Raw genomic sequence first — 6,534 nt, 5'->3', positions numbered from 1 at the left:
CAAACACAGTCTTGCTCCCTGTGTGAAAACCAAGAGCATCCTTGTTGTGTAGACTCTCAGCTTCCTGCTCCCCTCCTCTGATGAATCCAACCTATACCACCCCAACTTGTCTATGCCCACACAGTTCTTCCAATGCCTTCCAGTCTGAGACTTGGAAAGGGTGGTTTATTGGCATTCGAGGTTAAGTCTTCCCGAACATTCTCAGGTAAGTCCTCCCTCTCAGTCCACCCCTCTTCAAGCTTATTCCTGGTGTTTTATCTTTGTAGCCTCTTTCACTGCACCTATGCTGGTTTGGTTTCCTTGTCAACTTGATACAAGCTGGAGTCATCTGGAGAGAGAGAGAATTTCAAAGGGAGAAATTGCCTATCTCAGTTTGGCTTGTAGGTGAGTCCGTAGGGGAATTGGGGAATTTTCTTAGTTAATGATTCATATGGGAGCGCACAGTCCATCGTTGGTGGTTCTGTCCACAGGCAGATGGTCCTGGATTGTGTAAGAAAGCAAGCCGAGTAGGTCACAGAGAGCAAGCCAGTCACATTCTCCGTGGTCTCAGCTTCAGTTCCTGCCTTGAGTTCCTGCCCTGACTTCCCTGCTTGATGGTCTGTGATCAGGAGTGTATGCCAAACAAACCCTTTCTTCTCCAAGTAGCTTTTTGGTCATGGTGTTTATCACAGCAATAGAAACCAAACTAGGGTGAGCCTCACCCAATATTCCCAGTTGTCAAGGGCACGAGCCAGCATCCGGTGACCAAACCCAGTATGTATTTTCCATACCTCTCTTCTTGTCCTTGTTTTCTTCTTCAGGGTGGTCTCCTTTGACAGCTTTGCCAGCTCTTGGTTTCCGAAGCATTCCTAAATCTTTTTTTTTTTTTAATTTATTTATTTATTATATGTAAGTACACTGTAGCTGTCTTCAGACACTCCAGAAGAAGGCACCAGATCACATTACAGATGGTTGTGAGCCACCATGTGGTCGCTGGGATTTGAACTCAGGACCTTCGGAAGAGCAGTCGGGTGCTCTTACCTGCTGAGCCATCTCACCAGCCCAGCATTCCTAAATCTTGTTCCCTTTGTTGACTCTTTACACAGCCAACTCTTATGTCGGGGTTGCCTGGGATTTTAACACGTTTTCTTGTTAGGACAATCTCACTGATACCCTTAGTCTGGATGTGCTCTGTCAGGAGGACCGTGATCTCTCTATAGATGGCAGAGATCTCATCCACGCCTCTTGTTATTTTGCTTCCAAGTATTTCTAGGCTTGTGAGAAAAGTATCTGCCTCTCTTCCTTCACAGCTTTCTCTTCTCTGTGAGTCTACAGTCTCCCCCCCATCTCTTCTATGGGCATATAGTTAATGCAGAATGGTTTCATATCAAGATCCTTAACTTAGTTGGATCTCTGGAGTAGCTTTATGTGGATCTTATGTGGATCTTTTTCCACATAAAGCTACATTCATCCGATTCTGGGTAGATATCTTTTGAGGGACCAACGCTCAGTCCATTCCCGGCACTCCACCAATCAAGTGTCCTTTGGGGACCCTCTGCTGCAACCCGACATCCTCTGCCCTTGTCACTTATCGGATGGCTTGTCCTAAATCTCGCCTTCTTGGCCCATCTGCTCTCCCCTAGTTCATCCCCTGGGGCAGCATCAAAAGTGATCTTTCCACAATGTGAAACCAACCCCATCACTCTGCCACTGGAAAAAAAAAAAAAAAAGAAGAAGAAGAAGCAATGTTTCTGAAGAGCTGGTCTGCAGCAGATCTGTAATGTTGAATATTTCATGAACCGCGTAGATAGCAGTGGAAAGTCCCCTAGCTTTAAACTGCAGAGAATGTGTTCCGGTTTCTGGAGTGGGGCACTTATAATGCGTTTATCTGAGCTGTGTCTGTTGTGTGTACCCCAGACTCAGATCCCCCAACTAGTGAATTACTGTATCAGGGCTCCAGGCTCTAACTGGCTTAGCCTAACTCAGTGGTTTTTAACCTTCTTGATGCTGTGACCCTTTGATACAGTTCCTCATGATGTGGTGACCCCCAACCATAAAGTTATTTCCATTGCTACTTCCTAACTGTAATTTTGCTACTGTTTTGAACTGTAATATAAATATCTGACATGCAGGATATCTGAATGCGACCCTTGTGGAAGGGGTTGTGACGCACAGGTTGAGGGCTGCTGCTCTAACTGGATACAAGTTAAATATGCACACTTGCTAAAAGTGAAGTTGGAAACTCTCCAATCCCTTTGAAGAAACAAGTCTCCAAATGTTTGATACTGTCCACCAGTTGCCTTAGACACCCGATATAAGATGGTATTTTAGTGTCCTTCACACTTTGTCTCCAGTGGAGAATTCAGTACACTCAGTATGCCCAAACTAACACAAGAGCAAGAAGTGGTCAGTCTGGGTCCACCCTAATTCTCTCTAGATGGTGCATGCTTTAACAGTGTGCCTTTACAAAGTCACATCAGAGGGACCAATACTTAGGGAATGTAGGTCAATGACCCCTATCAAGTGAACCATTTAGTTTCACCTATTGACAACAAGTAAATTTCACCAAAATCTCTAAGCAGACCAAACTCCCAAGTACCCATGAACCTTTCCCATTGGAAAGAAACCCATTTTATTTATTTAGAGAGAGGATCTCACATCACCGAGGCTGAGCTCAAGGCTCACCTCCAACTCAGGATACTCCCTTTCCATCTTTGGACTGCTGGGATTGTATGTGCTCCACCAGACTCCACTTATTTGAGGCTGAGGACTGAGCCCAGGCACAGTGCATGTCCAGCAAACACTGCCCGAACTGAACTATATTCCTAAGATGGATAGGTAGCTGAGTGGTCAAGCATTGCCAGGAATACGTACTTAAGGCCCTTGGCTTGACACTAGGTCTTGAAAAACCAACATCAAACCCCCCAAACAGAGTTATCACCAGGTTGATTTTTTCTCATTAGGTTTGTCTAAGACAACTCAGCCAAACCTGTGGCATGATGGCTCCTAACCCCCGATGTGCTATGACAGCTTGATGTTTATAATTTTAAGTATCTTGAGATGGCAAACGACAGGAACAAAGTTCAAGTCTAGCAATAGTGTGTATTGGCTCAAGAACTGAAAAGCTTTGGGAATGGTTTGGTTTAGTCTTGATTGAATCCAGGGGCTTAAAGACATGTCCTGGGGGCACGGCTGCTTTCTCCATCTTTCACTTTCCTTTGTCTTCTGCTGGCTCCTGGCTCTGGAAGCCTCTTACCAGGTGGTACTTGGCGAATGCAGGCTTCATTCCCACTAAGCCAGCAGCCTCAGAGATAAAACACCTGTCCTTCCTCTCCACAGGGAGGGTTCCAGACCTTTCCAGGATGCCCAGATCTGCAGGTACACAAGTCCCTTATGTCAAGGGCATATTGTCTTTACACACAATCTGTGATATCCTCTCCAGTCCTTTAGAATGTGCGAAGGCCATGGACGTCCTTGTTCTGCGGTATTGTTCAAGAATGATGGCAAAGTCTGCGCATGTGCAGGCCAGGTCCATTCATTTCCCTGAGTCTTTCTGATTCGTGGTTGTTTGGATCTCTGGTTGTGAAGCCTGCAGATAGGGTGTATTCATCGCCCTTCATTCTCTAAGCCCTGCCACCTGCCACAACCATATTTTTTTTTAAAGATAGGTTTACTTATTATATGTATATGAGTAACACCAGAAGAGGGAGTCAGATCTCATTACAGATCGTTGTGAGCCACCATGTGGTGGCTGGGAATTGAACTCAGGACCTCTGGAAGAGCAGCCAGTGCTCTTAACCGCTGAGCCATCTCTCCAGCCCCCACCACCAAAGTTTTAAGATTGGCTTATACTCTGCCGGTTTGCATGTCATTTCTACCCTTAACATAATACTAGTGCCTGGCAGACCCAGCTCCCTTTTGGATCCAGGGATGAGTTTGCCCTACCAGAGTCACTCGAGGGTAGAAACGTGGTTTCTCAAAGGATCGGTATGGTACGGTTTCTAGAAGAAGAGTATTGGGTGCTGGGCAGGCAGAGTCGAATGGGTCATAAGCAGAAAAGAATCAGAAAAGCACTGTCTGTGATTTCACTACAGTAGTCCAAAGGGAAGAAATTCACAGATGCAAAAATAAGATACGTGCATATGTATATATGTGCATATACAATTTTATATGCACCCGTTTCTTTTTTTTCTTTTCACAGAGAAATCAGGTAAGAGAAATCAGGATGTTCTAAATCCAGATTATACAGAGTCATAATCATAGGCTAAGGCAACCGTAAGCAGTATGCTCTAACCTACCTTCCCAAAGGAAGAGCACGTAAAGATTGCCCCACATAATGTATACTTTGCTTTTGTTGGAGGTAGAGCTTCTGGACCTCGTCAGGTACTTGCTATTCTAAATGAGGTTCGAGATGAGGCCCCAGCTAGCCTTGAACTTGCATTCTGCCTGCCTCAGTCTCCCGAGTGCTGGGGTTACAGGCATGAACTGCCACACTGGCTTCACAGCATGATCATGAATGGGTAGTCGGGCTTGCTTGTGATGTCTAGGCACCATCATGGTGTAGGATTGATGGGGTTCTCATGTGCACATACACCCCTTCTTGCATGCTTGGATGCATCAGGCCTGAACTTCTGAAGACCTCTCTTAAGAGCTGCAGTCTGGCAGGTTGGCAGAGCCAACCATCTCCGCTTCTAGGTTTGTTTTCTTCTGCACCAGACAGCAGCAGCTACCCAGCCCTGATCGAATGAGCATGATGTGTCAGTTTCAACGCTTAGAAATGTGTTCTTTGAGGGCAGGGGGTAGGAGAGATGTCTCAGCAGTCAAGAGAAAGTACTGCTTTTGCAGAGGACCCAAGTTCAGTTCCCAGTGCTAATATTGGGTGGCTCCCAACTGCCTGTAATTCAGCTTCAGGGTGTCTGATCCCTTTTCCTGGACTCTGCAGATACCTGCCTATATACATACGACATGCTGGAGCTCTACCCAAGGTTTCTGTGTGTGCAAGGTAAATATTAATTGACTGACATCCTGTTCTTCCCTTCCACACTGTTTTCTTGAAGATACTCTAGCTATTCTGTCTTTCCCTAGAGGGGGAAGTTGGTGTTTAGAGATAGATGACCCAGTCTGCCTCATTGAGGAGACGTTTCCACCACGAGACGTCGTCTCCCGCCTTGAGCTACAGCTGTTCTCTCTGAAACGCGCCTTCTCTCCAGGAACAGTGTGAGTTTTGAGATGTCTCTCTGTGCCACTTTTTTTTTTTTTTTTTTTTTTTTTTTTTTTTTTTTTTTTACAGTAGATCGGGGGTTACAGGTTATAAGGTCTCTCAGATGTTTCTTGTATGAGACTGAGGCTCATCACCTTGGTTTCAGACCAGTAACAAGGCAGGCTTTCTGGAATGTGTATATGGTTTCAGTGTAAACAGTCCCCAAGCTCATGGATCAACCTGACAAAGTCTAGACTTTAAAGTTTGTTTCAGGAGAAAGAAAAAAAAAAAAAAGAAAAAAAGAGGAGGAGGAGGAGGAGGAAGAGAAGGAGGAGGAGGGGGAGAAGGAGGAGGAGAAGGAGGAGGAGGAGGAGGAGGACTTTAGAGAGAATAGCAAATCTGAAAAGCAGAGGTGTATTTATCTAACTAGAATGTATATTCAGGTAAATTCAAGTAAACCAAAGTAAAAGTGATCTAACCTGCAAGTCACCATTGTCACTGTGCCTTCAAAAGGGCCAGGTGAAGGGGCACGGTCCCTTGTCTTGGCTTGACAGGCAGATGGCCAGCACCTCAGAGCTCGACCTCCAGCGTGCGTCTGCTCATTACCATTCTTGTTCTGAGACTCTGAAGTTCAAAGGGATGAGCGGAACCTCAGGAGCCAGGCTGGCCCGTGGGCGCGCTAACCTAACACAGATAACGATGATTTACTGCTGACTCCTAGGGCCCTGGGGATGCAGATCACTACCCCAGAGCTATTGCTCAGTCCAAGAGAAAAACAAACTCCCATGCGAATTTTTCTCACATTCTTCAGGTGATCCCCGTCTCTCCCATGATTTTCCCCAGCCTTCTGAAGGGTAGCTCAATCAGCCGTCCTGCTCTCCAGAGAGCCAGGGACAAGGTTTGCTTGTTGATATTTGGCTTATGCTAAGGGGTCAAGCCAAGGCAGCAACGGACAGAAGGATCAAAGCCACATGTTTGAATGAAACATTAAAAACAAACCCAATAGACAGCAGGAGGAAAATGATGGGGCTTATGAGCGAACATCAATGCGTTATAAGACTATGTAGCCCCATGTTGGGTAAGTACAATTTTTAGGCAAATCGTTTTCAGTGATATATTTATTCTCACAAGTGCAAAACTATATATCAAATGGACAAAACTAAAATAGACAAATGAGGGCTGGAGGCTGGAGAGATGGCTCAGTGGTTAAGAGCACTGACTGTGCTTCCGAAGGTCCAGAGTTCAAATCCCAGCAACCACATGATGTTTCATAGCCATCCATAATAAGATCTGACATCCTCTTCTGGTGTGTCTGAAGACAGCCACAGTGTACTTAGATATAATAATAAATAAAT

The 6,534-nt window shown here is 45.5% G+C and overlaps 1 non-coding gene across 1 annotated transcript; it reads right to left on the bottom strand.

The window, feature by feature from the left end:
* Positions 1-4,184: 4,184 nt before the first annotated feature.
* On the bottom strand, positions 4,185-4,319 carry LOC115062857. The gene has a single exon (XR_003842771.1). It is a non-coding gene; the product is annotated as a U8 small nucleolar RNA (small nucleolar RNA).
* Positions 4,320-6,534: the final 2,215 nt, after the last annotated feature.

Source organism: Mus pahari, chromosome 21 (genome assembly GCF_900095145.1).
Source record: "Mus pahari chromosome 21, PAHARI_EIJ_v1.1, whole genome shotgun sequence".
In the NCBI taxonomy this organism is placed as follows: Eukaryota; Metazoa; Chordata; class Mammalia; order Rodentia; family Muridae; genus Mus; species Mus pahari.
Note: the sequence above shows the minus strand (reverse complement) of the source record. Positions and strands in the feature narration are given on the sequence as shown.